Below are 18,951 nucleotides of genomic sequence, written 5' to 3' on the forward strand. Positions count from 1 at the left end.
AATAAGCAAAAGTTCCCTAGACACATTGCTCACCTGGTCATAACACCCCGCACCCCCCCCCCCCCCATCCCACACAGTCTGATAGAGATCCCTCCATTTCACAGTCTCATAGAGACCCCTATAACACCCCCTGACCAATCATTGTGTTGGTTCAGCTTTTCTTATGGAACAATCACGGAATGAGCTGGTTTGTAACTTACAGAATGACATTAACTGCTCCATTTTGCTGGAGCTGCTGGATTTGAGCCCTGGTCTGCTTGCTGCCATGGGCCCCGCCCAGTGAGGTCTTCAGCCTTTACACTTCTCCGCACTTTGTAATGATGTGAGGCTTTTCCAAGTCATCAAATAGAACTGATACTTTAGAGTGACCGAGTCTGAGCATGAAAGTTTACACAGAATTATATAGAATTTACAGCATAGAAATAGGCCATTCAGCCTACTAGTCCATGCTGATGTTAATTCTCCACATGAACTTCCTCCCACCAAACCCTGCCTTATCATTCTAACTCTTCTACAATTAAATTCTTACAGTGAGATATAATTCTGCAGTAAGTGCACCTGGGACAGGTTCAGCGCTGTTCCCGTACGAAGGTTTAATGCACTCCCACCACCTTCTGCACTGTTTTAACACAGGAGTTCAGACCTTTGCAGCACAGAAGGAAGCCATTCGACCCATCGTGCCAGTGCTGCCTCTTTGCCAGAGCAAACTCATTGCCCCACTCTCTCCACATCTCCTTATTTGCTTTTTCAAATGTTTATGCAGTTTTCCTTTAAAACAACAACTTGTATTTTTATTTATATATATTTCTACATATAAAAGATGCAACCACCCGCTGTGGCAAAACTCTTTGTGTAAAGAAATTGCTCCTAAACTCTCCTCACTCTCATAATGACCATTTTAAACTGATGTCCCGAGATTAAGCTGTGTTAAAATGGCACAGCAAATACTGTGATGCAACCTCATTTAAAAGCAACACAACAACAGCGCTAATGGGAATTGATATCTTTAATTTTTATCTTTCTCCGTTGAGATACAGATAGAAACAGCTATCTCCAGATAAGAAATACCTTGAAGATTAATGCAAAGTTTTGCTCCTTACCTGTAACATGTTGGAACAGAAGGAAAAGACCCACAAAAAGAGCAGTGAGCCCCATTTCAGGTTCCTAGATCATGTTTGCTCTGCAGAAGCTGAGTGTGTGTTTGAATATCACATTCTGATCTGTGCGGGGAAAAAAGGGAAGTGTGGAAGAGAAACGGAACTTCCTCTTTGAACAACTCAGATAAAATGAGTGATCTGGCATTGTACTAATGGGCCTGGATGCAGCAGTTGGGCTGCTCATTTAACCCTCCAACCAGAGAAGGAACTGGAGAGGTGAGAGGCTCCGAAATACAAAGTGCACATTGAGAGTGTGCACCAGGGTAATAGTGAGTAACACACTTGACCAACATGCCATTTTCCACTGCCCACTAAGAACAGTGAACAACACCCAATGCAGGAAGGATTGTGGGGCACTTACTGAAACATAGGGAAGGTTGTGTTAGCCTACCCACCGGCAAAATGACAGGATCGGGTAAAATGCTGATCTTGCACCGTGTCTGATTTTATCCTGCATTGAAGTCAGCGTAGATTAACATTGAGCAGGCTGTAAAAGTGGCATTACACCATGGGGTTCTCCCCAAATCCCAACCCAGCCACGTTAGCTTAAAATCACTCTCCATCTCCCATCATACATGAAGCATTTGTTCCGTAAGTTTGGGTGTTCCCGCCTATTTTGAGTGGAAGCGCTAAAGGCCATTGTAAGATTATTAGATTACTAAAAGTTACTAACCAGAGTACTAATTTTAAAATCTAGCTATTGTAAACTAACAATTGACTTATTATTATAAACTAACATTTAACTTTATTAGATCCCTTCTTTGTAGTATGGTAAAGTGGGAAAACTTAGGATATAGGGCACAGTTTAGACAACATTTCAAGGTAGAGGGATTCTGGGACATTATGTCAAGTTTTAAAATGCTTACTTGCAGCAAAAGGGTGAGACCTTGATAGAAGACAGTGAAAATGGCTTTGTGTAGATTTGCCTTGTAATGAGATAAGGAAACTCGAAATATAAAAGTATTGAGATAAAGTAGTCAACACAAAGTGGTACTACCTTGCAAATTCGAAAGGTTAGCAACCATCACAAAATGATCCTTGGTTGGTTAAGAAAGGCATCCTTTAATACAAGACGAATCACTGATTGAGAGAGGGGAGGATTACTTGGAAAGCTGGCAGGCTAAAAGAAGTCTTGTCTTTGACACTGTATGGCAGAGAATTTTTGAACAAGAGACAAGAGGGAGAGAGACCAATCAAGAAACTTGAAGACCAAAAGCTGCAAGAGAAAGTGGTGTGCTCAGCCGTCCAGTCTCTAACACAGGTAATATCTGTGTTAGACCGTTAATCACTGCCTGAGTTAATGACTATGGTTAATCTGAAAACTTGTCCTTACCTATATCTCAATAAAGTCGATTCATAAAAAGCTTTGTGCTGCCAAGTCTGTTCCCACCTTAGAAGGGGGTATAAAACACCTCTAACTTATCAAATCTTACACCATTTTGATGCCCACTCGAAAATTGAGTTGGGCAGTCTTCAGGTATCTGATAGGTGGGAGATTGTTTACCTTCTTCAAATGCCAAATGTCCTGATTTGCAATGGGAACGGAGTCATATGTGGACAGAAAATGCCTCCTTGTGTCTGAAGTGAAACTTGCATTTTAAGTGCCAGCTGTAGCTCAGTTGGTAGCACAAAATCTAAGCTAACACTCTGCAGTACTGAGAGGGTGCAGAACTGTCAGAGGGGCCATGTCAGATGAGGAATTAAGCTAAGACCCTGTCTGTCCTCTCAGGTGGATGTGAAAGGTATATTTCAAAGATGGAGAAGTGGAATTCACTCCAGTATCCTGGCTGACATTTATCCTTCAACTTCAAATCACAATGTGATTATCTAGTTATTTATCTCATTTCTGTTTGTGGGACCTTGCTGTGTGTGAATTAACTGCTGCGGTTTCCCTATATTACAGCTGTGACTATGCTTTAAAAGTACTTCACTGGCCATAAAGTGCATTGGGACGTCATGAGGCTGTGAAAGGGACGATATATATGGGAGTATTTCTTCGTCAGGGTACTTGGCTTCATATCCATCCACATGTGATGTAATAAATATCTTATCTGTTGCTTGCTGCAAGGGTCCTCGTGCCAAAGAAATGTTGATAGAGGTTCTGATGGACTCGAATCTGCTCACTAATTGGTGTGAAATTAGCAACTTCATTCAGAGCAGTCACTGACAATGGTGTGGGAGATGGGGAAAAGCTGCAGTACACTTTGCTCATTATTTTTATTAGTTCTTGGGATGCGAATATTGCTGGCAAGGTCAGAATTATTGCCCAACCCTAATTGCCATTGAGAAAGTGATGGTGAGCTACTTTCTTCAACTGCAGCAGTCCATGTGGTGTAGGTAAACCCACAGGGCTGTTAGGGAGGGAGTTCCAGCATTTTGACTCAGCAACAATGAAGGAATAGTTATATAGTTCCAAGTTTAAGATGGTGTGTGACTTGTGGGGTCCTTGCAGGTGGCGGCATTCCCACACATCTGCTGCTCTTGTTCTTCAAGGTGGTAGAGGTCGCAGGTTTGGAAGGTGCTGTCAAAGGAGTCTTGGTGAGTTGTTGCAGTGCATCTTGTAGATGGTACACACTGCTGTCACTGTGCATGGTGGAGTAGGCAGTGCATGTTTGAGGTGGTGGATGGGATGCCAATCAAGTGGGCTGCATGGTCTTGGATGATGGTGAGCTTCCTGAGTGTTGTTGGAGCTGCACTCATCCAGGCAAGTGGAGAGTATCCCATCACATTCCTGACTTATGCCTTGTTCGATGGTGGATAGGCTTTGGGAAGCCAGGAGGTGAGTTGCTCGCTGCAGAATTCTGAGCTTCTGACCTGCTCTTGTATGGCTGGCCCAGTTACGTTTCTGGTCAATGGTAACCCCCAGGATGTTGATGGTGGGGAATTTGATGATGGTAATGCCATTGAATGACAAAGGGACATGGACATCTCTTGATGGAGATGGTCATTGCCTGGCACTTGTGTGGCACAAATATTACTTGCCACTTATCAGCCCAAGCCTGAATCTTTTCCTAGTCTTGCTACATGTGGGCACAGACTGTTTCAGTATTTGAGGAATTGCGAATGGTGCTGAACACTGCAATCAGTGAACATCCTCACTTCTGATCTTATGATGTAGGACATTGGTGAAGCAGCTGAAGATGATTGATGCTGGGACACTACCCTGAGGAACTCCTGCAGTGGTATCCTGGGGCAGAGATGATTGGCTTCCAACAACCACAACAACCTTCCTCTGTGTTAGGTCAAATGCTGGCTTGATGTGAAGGGCAGTCACTCTCACCTCACCTCGGGAATTCAGCTTTTTTGTCCATGATTGCACCAAGGATGTAATAAGATCAGGAACTGAGTGGTCCTGCGGAACCCAAACTGAGCGTCAGTGAGCAGATTATTGGTGAGTAAGTGTTGCTTGAGAGCATTGTCAACTCTCCTTCCATCACTTTGCTGATGATTGAGAGTAAACTGATGGGGCTGTAATTGGCTGGATTGGATTTGTTCTGCTTTTTGTGGACAGGACTTACCTCGGCAATTTTCCACACTGACAGGTAGATGCCTGAGTTGTAGCTGTTTGGCTAAGGGCATGGTTAGTTCTGGAGCACAAGACTTCAGTACTACAGCCAGCATGCTGTCAGGGTCCATAGCATTTGCAGTATCCTGTGCCTTCAGTCATTTCTTGATATCATGTGGAGTGAATTGAATTGTTTGAAAACTGGCATCTGTGATACTTGGAACCTCAAGAGGATGCCAAGATGGATCATACACTCGGCATTTCTGGCTGAAGATGGTTGCAAATGCTTCAGCCTCATCTTTGCCTTGACTTGCCAGGCTCTGCCATCATTGAGGATGATGATGTTTTTGGAGTCTCCTCCTCCAATTAGTTGTTCAATTGTCCATCACCATTCAGGACTGGACGTGGCAGGACTGCAGAACTTTGATCTGATCCAGTGGTTGTGGAACTTAGTTCTGACTTCTGACACAGAGCTCTTTGTTGTTCCCAACAGGACTAAATTCCGAGTTCACAATGGTTGTAACTTTTTGTCATGGTATCCTTGTCAATTTTATTGAGACATATCTATACAGATTCATCCTTTTCCACTTGGTTTTGGGACTCCACCAAAGTCCTCTCCCTAAGAAGTCACACCAGCCATCTCAGCAAGTTGCTCTTTCACCCTTGGTACTTTGGACATACACCAGGGGATACAGCTGGAGACAGGATCCACATCAGGATTCAGTTCAATCTCCTCCTGCAGTCCAGTCAACAGTTGAGGCCGTGTCACATAACTTCCTCGTTTCACGGGTCTGAAACTTCAATTACCTCAGAATATTCCCAGTCAAACCTTCTTGGGGCCTAACAGCAAGGAGCAATATCCATAGAACCATAGAACAATTATGACACAGAAGGAGGCCATTCAGCCCATCATGCCCATGCAGGCTGAAAAAACTAGCCGCCCAATCTAATCTCACCTTCCAGCACCTGATCCATAATCTTGCAGGTTACAGCACTTCAGGTACATGTCCAGGTACCTTTTAAAAGAACTGAGGGTTTCTGCCTCCACCTAGCAGCAAATTCCAGACACCCACCACCTTCTGGGTGAAAAGATTTCTCCTCATGTCCCCTCTAATCCTTCTACCTTAAATCTCTGCCCTTGGTAATTGACCTCTCCGTTAGGGGAAACAGGTCCTTCCTGACTACTCTATCTAGGCCCCTCATAATTTTGTACACTTCAGTTAAGTCTCCCCTCAGCCTCCTCAGTTCCAGGGAAAACAACCCTAGACTATCAAATCTTTCCTCATAGCCTCAACTTTCAAGCCCTGGCAACATTCTTGTAATTTTGTCCTTTCTGTAATGTGGTGACCAGAACTGTACAAATACTCCAACTGTGGCCTAACCAGCGTTTTATACAGTTCCAGCATCACATCCCTGCTTTTGTATTCCATACCTTGGCCAATAAAGGAAAGCATTCCATTTGCCTTCTTCACCACTCTATCTACCTGTCCTGCCACCTTCAGGAACCTGTGGACATGCACTCCAAGGTCTCTCACTTCTTCTACCCCTCTCAATATCCTCCCATTTATTGTGTATTTCCTTGCTTTATTTTTCCCCCAAATGCATTACCTCACACTTCTCTGGATTGAATTCCATTTGCCACCTTCCCGCCTACTCAACCAAACCATTGATATCTTTATGGAGTCTACAGCTATCCTCTTCACTATTAATTACACGGCCAATTTTTGTGTCATCAGCAAATTTCCCAATCATGCCTCCCACATTTAAGACCAAATCATTAATATATACCACAAACAGAAAGGGACCCAACACTGAGCCCTGTGGAACACCACTGGAAACAGTTTTCCATTCACAAAAACATCTGACAACTACTACCCTTTGTTTCCTCTCCCTGAGCCAATTCTGGATCCAACTTGCCACAATCCCCTGTGCTTTCATCGGCTCTCATTTTACTGAGCAGTCTGTCATGCGGGACCTTGTCAAATGCCTTACTAAAATCCATGTAGACCACATCCACTGCACTACCCTCTGATGTGCCCCATAGATTCCAACGGTAAGTGAATAGGACTGAGACACCCATCTCAGGACAGCCAATTGACCCATCGAGGACATGCGCAGCTAACCTGATGATGGCCTTGTTTGAACACCAGTGCATTGAAATGTCCCACTATCCTGGAAGCCATGGTGACTGAAGGGCCCACAGAACAGAAACTCTGGGCCAGCTGTCAAAAAACCCAAGTAACTGGACAGTCACTAGTGATCTCAGCAACGAGGGAGCCTTTGCTGGAAGGTTTCATCGAGATTTTTGCCCATGTTTGTTTTTTTTAAACTTATCTACTTCAGGAAAGTTTTGACCCAGAGGGAGCCTTGACCGCTGAGAAGGCAAAGGTCAGAAGAACCCGTGTGGTGCGGACACAATGGAAAAGGCTGCTGCCAGGATTGTGAGATGCCCCCTCGGGATATTGCCTCAGAATTTGCATTGATCACCAACAGCTGAAAAAAAAATCCCTGACCTGTTTGTTGGTTACTCGCCACAGGATTCCCAGCCTCTGACCTGCTCTTGTAGCCATGGTATTTATATGGCTACTCCGGTTCAGTTTCTGGTCAATGGTAACGCCCAGGATGTTGATAGTGGGGGATGATTCTTAACTTCCTTCTGAAGTGTCCTAGTGAGCCACTCAAAGCACTTCAAAGAATTAGAAGAATCTATATTTGCTTTCCCAGGCTGCTGGTTTCAAATGACTACATCTTGCTTTTTAAGAGCTCGCCTCTGCCTTGCCTTTTCATCAGCTTCTCAGGTATAACAAACACAATGGGATTCAGCTTTCCCAGCTGTTTCTCACCTCAACAACAACAACTTGCATTTGTATAGTGCCTTTTGCAAATTCATTCTTGGAGATATGAGTATCGCTGGGAAGACCAGCATTTATTCCCATCCCTAGTTGTCCTTGAGAAGGTGGTGCTGAGTCTTCTACTTAAATCATTGTAGTCCCTGTGGTGAAGGTGCACCTGCAGTACTGTTGGAGAGGAAGCTCCAGGATTTTGACCCCGCAACAGTGAAGGGACGGTGATATATTTCCAAGTCAAGATGATGCCCGACTCAGAGTGGGTGATGTTCCCATCCACTTGCTGCCCTTGTTCTTCCAGGTGGTGGAGGTTTGGAAGATGCTGTTGAAATGTAGAAAAACACCTCAAAGTGATGCAATCATGAGTCACTTCATTATGTATTCATTCAAAACCCATTGTCTCTGCCAAGCTGTAAGGACAGTGACAAAGTTTTTGTAGAATCCCCTCACATTCTTCCAGTGTACTCATCAGAAACCGCCTCTCAACTCTTTCCATGGACACTGCCTATGGATTGATTTTATAGATTAAAATTTCTGGTGCTGAGCTACACATGAGGGCCCGTGGATCAGCGTGCTCCACACAGAGTGTGCTAATCTCCCTGTACGAATTCCTGTCATGCTCTTCCATTACATGCAGCTCAATTCTAGCAGTGTTGACTTAATCTGTAAGCTAAAATGAACAGAAAGGCCTCTGATTCTTCCTCCATTTTGTTTATGGGTCAAAATCCCCTTCAACTAAACTGAGCCACTCATCGGTAGCGCTCAAATCCTGGAATAAATTGAACTCTTATCTCTGGATTTGTCAGATTGCCTCTCTTTGACCGTCCGAATTGAAATGTCTTTCTGTTGCCTTCGTTCACTGGTCCCAGTCTCCAACGTATTCCAGTATGGGCTCCATTTTGTTTTTCGGCCTCTCTCGCTGACAGGATAAGTTTTATAAGGCCACAGATTGTTGCCAGGGCCTCCACACAGTCTGCGCTCTTAGGAAAGTCATGGATGCAATATTCATTTCACGTGTTCAGCCTGCGTGAGGCTTGGCCAATGATCCAAGGGAGAGCTTGTGACACTTGTTAAATAGTACTTACAGCACAGAAACAGGTCATGTTTGTGCTCCACACAAGTCTCCTCCTACCCTTCCTCATCTAACTCTATCAACATATCCTCCTGCTCCTTTCTCCCTCGTATGCCTATCTAGCTTTCCCTTAAATGCATCTATCTTTGTCACCTCAACTACTCCGTACAACGTTCCCACATTTTTGTTTTGTTCTCTGCTTCCTCTTTTTTATTGTTGCAAATGTTCACCAGCAGATGGTGCCTGTGAGCAGCTTTTAATCAGACCTAGGCCACAGAGAGAACAGATTTAAACAACACAAAGGCAGCGCAGGGCATGGGCCCAGTTTCCTGCTAACTCCCGGCTGTCTGGTGTCAGCAGGCCCACCACTTCTCTCGTGAACCCTGAATCATCATTAATAAAATTTTAATTAAATATATGGAGACCTTGAATAAGATGTAGAGGAGATTTACTAAACTGATATCAGGGATGAAGCACTTGAGTTACATCGAGAGACCAGTGAAGCTGGGGCTGTTCGCTTTCGGACAAAGATTTAAGGGGAGATTTAATAGAGGGATTCAAAACTATGTGTGGTTTAGTTAGAGTAAATAAGGAGAAACTATCAAGAATGTTGGTGATTAGAGGAAACAGATTTAACATAATTGGCAAATAAACCAGAGAGGAAATTAGGAGGATATTGTTTACACAGTGAGTTGCTGTGATCTGGAATACACTGCCTGAAAGGGTGGTAAAAGCAGATTCAATAGTAACTTTCAGAAGAGAATTGGATAAATACTTGAAAAGGAAAATATTGCAGGGTTATAGGGAAAGAGTAGGGGAGTGAGACTAATTGGATAATTTTCAAAAGCCAGCACACTAATGATGGGACGAGTAGCCTCACTGCTGTATAATTTTATGATAATTGATATCAGCATCGCATGGCAGAAGTGTCAGTAACCAACAATCAGGTCAGGGATTTTTTTTTCAGTTGTTTGTGATCAATGCAAGTTCTGAGGCAATATCCCGAGGGGGCATCTCACAATCCGGCAGCAGCCTTTCCCATTGTGTCTGCACCACACAGGTTCTTCTGACCTTTGCCTTCCCAGCGGTCAAGGCTCCCTCTGGGTCGAAACTTTCCTGAAGTAGATAAGTTTTTTAAAAAACGCCACAAACATGGACAAAAAAACTAGGTGAAACCTTCCAGCAAATGTTCCCTCGTTGCTGAGATCACCAGTGACTGTCCAGTTACTTGGGTTTTGTCAGCTAGCCCCAAGTTTCTGTTCTATGGGCCCTTCAGTCACCATGGCTTCCAGGATAGTGGGACATTTCAATGCACTGGTGATAAAACAAGGCCTTCACCAGGCTAGCTGCACATGTCCTCGAGGGGTCAATTGGCTGTCCTGAGATGGGTTCCTCCGTCCTATTCACCCACTGTTGGAATCTATGGGGCACATCAGAGGGAAGTTATTAGGCCCCAAGAAGGTTTTACTGGGAATATCCTGAGGTGTGCAGAAGTGTCTGGTAGGTGGCAGACTAGGGTGGTCCTGGGACACATGCACAGGGTTACATTTACATTTAACAACTTACATTTCTATAGTGCCTTTAATGCAGTAAAACATCCCAAGGTTATCAATGTGTTATCAAACAAAACTTAACACTGAGTCACTCAAGGAGATATTGGGGCAGGTGACCAAAAGTTTGGTCAAAGATGTAGGTTTTAAGGACTGTTTTACAGGAGTCAAGGGAGGTAGTGAGGCAGAGAGATTTAGGGAAAAAATTCCAGAGCTTAGGGCTCAGGCAGCTGAAGTCACTGTAGTGTTTGATTGATCTGGGTTTGATTGTATTAGTCTGTCCATTTATCGGTGTTCACTGTGTTTGATTGCTTAAGCCAATGGGTGGAGCTTAAGAGTTAAAATTGAAACTAGAAGGTTCTACAGCAAAAGAAACACACTGTTCTGAGAAGACATTGTACTGAGATCGTGTAAGAACTAATATATTTTAAAGTGCTGTAAATAAACCAGTTGGTGATTTAATACAAGTGTGATATCTGCATTGCTCTGAGATAAATCAGATATACAACTATATCCAGCGCCATGTAATGTGAAGCGAGTTTCCAAGCAGTGTGCTGGGCTCATCGATCACTACTCGTACTGAAGGTATGCAGTGTGAGCAATTGACTCCAGTCCCCTTTCTATATTCCTATGCTTCTCCAACAGGGCCCTTTTCCTTTTGGGTGAGAGCTTAGTGGAGGATCCTCAAACCAAGCAGACTTACTCCAGACTCATCCTCCTTCCCACTGTGTTATTTTGATATTGATTGTGTGCTAAGATTCGTTCACCCTCTCCTCCTCTTCCATCCAATCAGAGTGCAATTGAGTTTTTTGGATGTGGATCAAATGGTGTGGATGATCGGAAGGTGTAGGGGTAAACATTAGAATTTGCACAGTCAGGCTGAATGAGCCCTCGAACTGCATTGTTGATAACCAAACCTGCTGAAGGAGAAGTAGCCATGGACTGTGAACATTATACAGGGTTAGAAAGAAAGAACTTGCATTTATATAGCACCTTTCATATCATCAGGACTTCCCAAAGTGCTTTACAGCCAATGAAATACTTTTTAAAAAGTAGTCACTGTTGTAATGTAGGGAAGCTTGCAGCCAATTTGTCTTTGTTGCTATTTAGTTTCATTGTATCTCATAGTCCATTTAATATTCGCAAGAAGATGATCATTTATTCACAAACATGACAGCACATTATTTCTTGAGTGATGTAGTTACTGTACAATTTAAAACGGATAAATGACTGGGGAAAGGAAGGGAAGCAATTGTGTGTGGCTATAAGGGAAGGCGGTGGTGTAATGGTAATGTCACTAGACTAGTAACCCAGAGCCCCATGCTAATGCTCTGGGGGACATGGGTTCAAATCCCACCACGGCAGATACTGGAATTTGAATTCAATTAATAAATCTGGAATTAAAAAGCTAGTCTAGTGGTGACCATGAAACCACCGTTGACTGTTGTAGATACCCATTGGGTTCGCTAATGCCCTTTAGGGAAGGAAATCTGCTGTCCTTACCTAGTGTGGTCTACATGTGACTCCAGACCCACAACAATGTGGTTGATTCTGAAATGCCCTCTGAAATGGCCTAGCAAGCCACTCAGTTGTATGAAACCGCTACAAAGTCTAAGAAGAGGAATGAAACGGGATTGACCACCCGGCATCAACCTAGGCACCGGAAACGGAAAACCCAGCCCTGTCGACCCTGCAAAGTCCGCCTTACAAACATCTGGGGGCTTGTGCCCAAGTTGGGAGAGCTGTCCCACAGGCTAGTCAAGCAACAGCCTGACACAGTCATACTCACGGAATTATACCTTGTAGTCAATGTCCCTGACAGCACCATCACTATCCCTCGGTATGTCCTGTGCCACCGGCAGGACAGACCCAGCAGAGGTGGCGACGCAGTGGTATACAGTCGGGAGGGAGTTGCCCTGGGAGTCTTAAACATTGATTTCAGACACCATGAAGCAAGGAAACCTCCTGCTGATTACCACCCACCACCCCTCCACCACCAACACAATTGACCTCGGTTGATGAATCAGTGCTTCTCCACGTTGAACACCAATTAGAAGAAGCACTAAGGGTAGCAAGGCACAAAATGTACTCTGGGTGGGGGACTTCAATGTACATCACCAAGAGTGGTTCGGTAGCACCTCTGCTGGCTGAGTCCTAAAGGACATAGCTGCTAGTCTGGGTCTGCAACAGGTGGTGAGGGAGCCAACAAGAGGAAAAAACCTACTTGACCTCATCCTCACCAATCTACCTGTTGCAGATGCATCTGTCCATGACAGTACTGGTAGGAGCGACCACCACACAGTCCTTGTGGAGACGAAGTCCTATCTTCACAATGAGGGTACCCGCCATCTGGTTGTGTGGCACTACCACTGTGCTAAATGGGATAGATTTCCAATGGATCTAGCAACTCAAAAGTGAGCATCCATAAGGCGCTGTGGGCCATCAGCAGTAGCAGAATTACCCGGCATGACCCGGCATATCCCCCACTCTACCATTACCAACAAACTGGGGGAACCAACCCTAGTTCAATGAAGAGTGCAGGAGGGCATGCCAGGAGCAGCACCATGCATAATTGAAAATGAGTGTCAGCCTGGTGAAGCTACAACAGAGGACTACTTGCATGCCAAACAGCTAAGCAATCCCACAACCAATGGATCAGATCAAAGCTCTGTAGTCCTGCCACATCTAGCTGTGAATGGTGGTGAACAATTAAACAACTAACAGGAGGAGGAGGTTCCACAAATATCTCCATCCTCAATGATGGGGGAGCCCAGCCCATTAGTGCAAAAGACAAGATCCATCTTCAGCCAGAAGTGCCGAATGAATGATCCATCTCAGCCTCCTCCTGAGGTCCCCAGTATCACAGATGCCAGTCTTCAGCCAGTCCAATTCACTCCACATGATATCAAGAAATGGCTGAAGACCCTGGAGACTGCAAAGGCCATGGGCCCTGACAACCTTCTGACATGTGCTCCAGAACTTGCCGTGCCCCCAGTCAAGCTGTTCCAGTACAGCTACAACACTGAACACTGGCATCGACCCGGAATGCGGAAGATTACCCAGGTATTTCCTGTCCACAAAAAACATGACAAGTCCAACCCATCTAATTACCGCCCTATCAGTCTACTCTCGATCATCAGCAAAGTGATGGAAGGGGTCATCAACAGTGCTCTCAAGCAGCTCAGCAATAACCTGCTCAGACACTCAGTTTGGGTTCTACCAGGGTCACTCAGCTCCTGACCTCATTACAGCCTTGGTTCAAACATGGACAAAAGAGCTGAAATTCAGAGATGAGGTGAGTGACTGCCCTTGACATCAAGCCAGCATTTGGCTGAGTAAGGCATCAAGAAGCCCTAGCAAAACTGAAGTCAATGGGAATCAGGAGGAAAACTCTCCACTGGTTGGAGTCATACCTAGCACAAAGGAAGATGTCTGTGGTTGTTGGAGGTCAATCATCTTAGTCCCAGGACATCACTGCAGGGGTTCCTCTGGGCCCAACCATTTTCAGCTGCTTCATCAATGACCTTCCCTCCACCATAAGGTCAGAAGTGGGGATGTTCTCTGATGATTGCACAATATCCAGCACCATTCGTGACTCCTCAGATTCTGAAGCAACCCGTATCTAAATGCAGCAAGACCTGGACAATATCCAGGCTTGGGCTGATAAGTGGCAAGTAACATTCGTGCCACACAAGTGCCAGGCAATGACCATCTCAAACAAGACAGAATCTAACCATCTCCCCTTGACATTCAATGGGAATACCATTGCTGAAAAACCCACTATCAATATCCTGGGGTCATCATTGACCAGAAACTGAACTGGATAGCCACATAAATACTATGGCTACAAGAGCAGGTCAGAGGCTGGGAATTCTATGGTGTGTAACTCACCTCCTGTCTCCCCAATGCCTGTCCACCATCTACAAGGCACAAGTCAGGAGTGTGATGCAATACTCTCCACTTGCCTGGATGGGTGCAGCTCCAACATCAAGAAGCTCAACACCATCCAGGACAAAGCAGCCGCTTGATTGGCACCCCATCCACCACTTTCAACATTCACCCTCTCCACTACCGATGCACAGTGACAGCAATATGTACCATCTACAAGATGCACTGCAGCAATACACCAAGGCTCCTTTGACAGCGCCTTCAAAACCCGTGACCTCTGCCACCTAGAAGGGCAAGGGCAGCAGATGCATGGGAACACCACCATCTGCAAGTTTCCCTCCACATCACCATCCTGTCTTGGAACTATATTGCCGTTCCTTCACTGTCGCTGGTTCAAAATCCTGGAACTCCCTTCCTAACAGCATTGTTGGTGTACCTACACCCCAAGGACTGCAGAGGTTCAAGAAGGCAGCTCACCACCACCTTCTCAAGGGCAATTAGGGATGGGCAATAAATGTTGGCCTGGCCAGCGACACCCATATCCCCCGCATGAATAAAAAAAATGCACAATCATCTGGTAAAATATATAACTGCAACTTGAAATACAATCAACAAGCCAGTCTGTCTCATATAATTGTATGGCCTACCTTAATCTAAAAATAATTTAACACCTAATATCATATCTCTGCTATCCTGTATATTGAATGGTAATAAATATTATTAAAGTGTTCACTGCTGAACTCTGGTTTTTGTATTATATGTAACTTTTTAAATGTTGTTATCTTTCAGAAAGGCTTGCAGTTATATTACACATTTCACAACCTCATGGCATCCCAAAATCCTTTACAGACAATAAAGTAAAAAGTGCATCCTGTTGTAATGTAGGAAACACGGCAGCCAATTTGCACACAGCAAGTTCCCACAAAAAGCAATGTGATAACGACCAGATATATTGGTTATGTTGTTATGTTGGTTGAGATGCAAATATTGACCAAGACACTGGGAGAACTCCCCTGCTCTTCTTAAAAATAATACCATGGGATCTTTTACATCCACTTCAGAGGACAGACAGTGCCTCGGTTTAATGTCTCATCTGAGCAATGGCACTTCTGGTAATGCAGCACATCCTCAGTACTGCACTGAAGAGTCAGCCTGGATTTTGTGCTCAAGTCTCTGGAGTGTGGCTTGCAACCACAACCCACTAACTCAGAAGCAAGAGTGCTACCGACTAAGCTATAGCTGAAACTTGCACCATTATACTGTTTATAATAGGCTACAGACCTCAGCTACCACACTGCCTGAGGGCTTTATTAGTGATAGGGGAAAGTGGCGTCCCTCCAACATGCTTTGTTGGAACAAGCAACACTTCAGCTTTCCCAGTTGAATGACCTTTATCTGTATTTGCATAGTGACGTATGTGTCCCAGCAGGCATCTGAACAACAATGAACTGCCAGCCCCAAGGAAGTGGGACTGTCAAGGGCACAGAAGCAATGAATCTATTTAAAGATGCTTAACTGCCTTTTATTTTTCAAATTAGTTTAAGAGCAATGCTTTATGGGTCCATAATATTCAATGGCAAATAATATTCAGGTGTTTATTAATGAGTTGTGTATTGACTTGTTTCTTTGGACTTATTCACTAATGAGTTGGAATCAAAACGATTTTCAGGATTTCACCTCCCTGCACTACAGACATTCAAAAAATCTTTCACTCTTGATTCCCCAAAGCCTGTCCATCACCTACAAGACACAAGTCAGGAGTGTAATGGAATACACTCCACTTGCCTGGATGAGTGCAGCTCCATCAACATGCAAGAAACTCAACGCAATCCAAGCCATCTGATTGGCAGCCCACCCACCACCTTAAACATTCACTCCCTCCGCCACTGGCACACCATGGCTGCAGAGTACCAACTATATGATGCACTGCAGCAACTCTGCAAGGTTTCTTCAACAGCATCTCCATTACTTGGAAGGGCCAAGGACAGCAGGCACATGGAAACACCACCACCTCGTTGGATTCAACCTGAAACAATGGGAGGGGGAGATGGAATCAGTGACTGGGGAATGGAGTTTGTGGTAGAGGCTGAAGACAATGGGCTGAATTTTAACCTAAAAAAAACTTAGCGTGTTTGGGTTGGGTTGGGATTTAAAGTCAAGAAAATCTCATTCTCGATGCAAACCTGCCTCCAACCTGCCCATTTCTGGCTTCATCTGAGGCCGTGCAGTGAGTGGACAGTGAACCCTCCCCAAAGAGGCGGGTTGAAACTTTAACTATGATAGTGAGGCTATAAGCCTCATTGTCATTCAGGTTTTAAACTTTAATTGTCTGCTGGGGTTTCCAAGTGTCAGGAAACCCAGCAGCTTCATCAAGGTGAGGACTCAGTAGATTCAGGAGGTAAGTGCCTTCATACCGATCTCATGGATCTAGGTGCATACCTGAGAAGTCTCCGCAATTGAAAAGCCCCCACCCCCAGGCATCTGATTTCCCCCCCACCCTCTGAACCCGTGCCTTCGATCCATCTCCCAGGGCCTGACTTTCCCTCCTTCTGATCGCCCCATCCCTCCTCCACCCCCTCCGTTCAAGCCCCCGTTTGTCCCACCTCCAATCAACTCCCCCAATGCCAAGCCCCAACCTGGTCAACTCCCCCCTCCAAACCAGCCTCTTCCCCAGTTGCTGGCTCCCACTGACAGCCCCAACCACCCCCACCCTGGTTGACCCTGTCGCCGGAGTGCACTTACATGGTGAAATGGCCTTCACTAACTGGCTCCTCGCCCTATTTATCAGGTTGGCCTCCAGGCTGGGAACTGATCAGTGGCATCAGACACAATGTGAAGTTAAAACATCACAGCACATTGGGGGCATCTCGAATTGTGTAGAGTTCCTCATGAGTTTCTGACCAAATCGCTACCTGCGGCTCAGGTTGTCAGGTCAGTAAAAACTCGCATGATGTCACTGAGGGGCAGCATGTAGATGAGGAAGGTAGAAAGCCAAGAGACACCAGAGGTAACAAAGCGGGAGCAGGAAGAGAAGACATTGCAGGTGATTCTCTGGCTATGACTGGATAGACTCCAGTCGAGGGCAGTCCCGCCCACCTGGACAACAGAGGAGAGGCATTGGAAGGTGATGGTGTGATCAACTGTGTCAAAGGCTGCAGAGCGATCAAAGGATAGTTTACCACGATCAGAGTCACAGAGGATGTCATTTGTGATTTTGGTTTAGTGTGGGATGAGGTTAGGTGGGGACAGGTGGGGTGAGGTCTGTGGAGAGGAGTGTGGTTGGGTGGGGAAGGGTGTGGTGAGGTTGAGTGGGGCAGAGTGGGGTGAAGTTGAGTGGGGCAGAGTGGGGTAGGTTGGGTGGGTGAGACAGCCTCTATACTCAGTGCTGTCACCAAGTTCCCCATTTAGTGTCAGCACTGAGGTGTAGCAATGGTGAGTAAAGTCCTGTCTGTGTCAGGAGGTTTGTTCTGTCCCACAGAGCTGCCTCATATGCACATCATATCCACTGGGGCTTTAGTGACTTGGGCCATCTCTGGACCACCTCCGGCACACAGTGCTTCAATGGTGAACAGACCTGAAACGACCAAAGCCTGTTGTGTGCCTTATAAATATACATCAATATCTTGAAGGCCATGAAGTTGCTTTCTGTGTGAATAGAATCTTATGTAATCTCTTCTTCATTAATTGTGTCCACAAGTTCTGCAGTGTTTCTCTGAATCCTAGAGTCATTAACGCAGCTTCTTTCAAATTAACAATGTGACAGAGATAAGGAAGGGCCAAACCATAAGCAGATGTAACAAAGAATTCCTGAGATGTGATTGAGGACAACCTGTGGATATGTGAACACAGACTGAGGAAAGTTACAGACATTTTTTGAACCACTTTCCTGTAGATTGAATAGAAAATCCAAAGGGTATTGGGTATAAACCTGAAAAGTAAAAGACTGCAGGACTATAGAGAAAGAGCAGGTTAGTGGGACTAATTGGATAGCGCTTTCAAAGAGCCAACACAAGCACAATGGGCCAAATGGCCTCCTTCTGTGCTGTAAGATTTTCTTTCTTTGCATCACTCCAATATTTAAATGAGGCAACAATACAAACTTTGACACATCATAGCACAGGTTTTCTTCTTAAAGAAAGAAAGATTTGCATTTGTATAGCAACCAGCATGACTTCGGGATATCCCAAAGCGCTTCATAAACAATTAAGTACTTTTGAAGTGTAATCATTATTGTGTTGTAGGAAATGTGACAGCCAATTTGTGCACAGTAAGCTCTCACAAGGTTGACTTCTAAATGCCCTCTGAAATGGCCCAGCAAGCCACTCAGTTGTATCAAACCGCTACAAAGTCTAAGAAGAGGAATGAAACTAGACAGACCACCTGGCATTGACCTGGGAACCAAAAATGACAAAGGCAAACCCAGCCCTGTCGACCCTGCAAAGTCCTCTTGACTAACATCTGGGAGCTTGTGCCAAAATTGGGAGAGCTGTCCCACAGACTAGTCAAGCAACAACCTGACATAGTCATACTCATGGAATCATACCCTGCAGACAATGTCCCTGACACCACCATCACCATCCCTGGGTATGTCCTGTCCCAATAGCAGGACAGACCCACCAGAGATGGCAGTACAGTGGTATACAGTCAGGAGGGAGTTGCCCTGGGAGTCCTCAACATTGACTCTGGACCCCATGAAGTCTCATGGCAGCAGGTCATGGCCAAGGAAGCTTCCGACTGATTACCACCCACCGCTCCCCCTCGGCTGATGTATCAGTGCTTGAACACCAATTAGAAGAAGCACTGAGAGTGGCAAGGGCACTCTGGGTGGGGGATTTCAATGTCCATCACCATGAGTGGCTCAGTAACAGCACTACTGACCAAGCTGGCCAAGTCCTAAAGGACATAGCTGCTAAACTGGGTCTGCAACAGGTGT

The 18,951-nt window shown here is 45.2% G+C and overlaps 1 protein-coding gene across 4 annotated transcripts in view; it reads right to left on the reverse strand.

The window, feature by feature from the left end:
• Positions 1-18,951, reverse strand: part of LOC137350604 (uncharacterized) — a 47,056-nt gene that overhangs the window by 17,286 nt on the left and 10,819 nt on the right. For 3 of the 4 annotated variants that reach the window (XM_068015322.1, XM_068015320.1, XM_068015323.1), the window contains exon 1: positions 1,101-1,195. The exons of the other annotated variant lie outside the window; for it this stretch is intronic. The gene's annotated coding sequence lies outside the window, so the exon portion shown is untranslated. Of the gene's footprint in view, positions 1-1,100; positions 1,196-18,951 lie in introns of those variants that run through there. 4 annotated transcript variants of the gene reach the window in all.

This window comes from Heterodontus francisci, chromosome 35, assembly GCF_036365525.1.
Source record: "Heterodontus francisci isolate sHetFra1 chromosome 35, sHetFra1.hap1, whole genome shotgun sequence".
Taxonomy (NCBI): Eukaryota; Metazoa; Chordata; class Chondrichthyes; order Heterodontiformes; family Heterodontidae; genus Heterodontus; species Heterodontus francisci.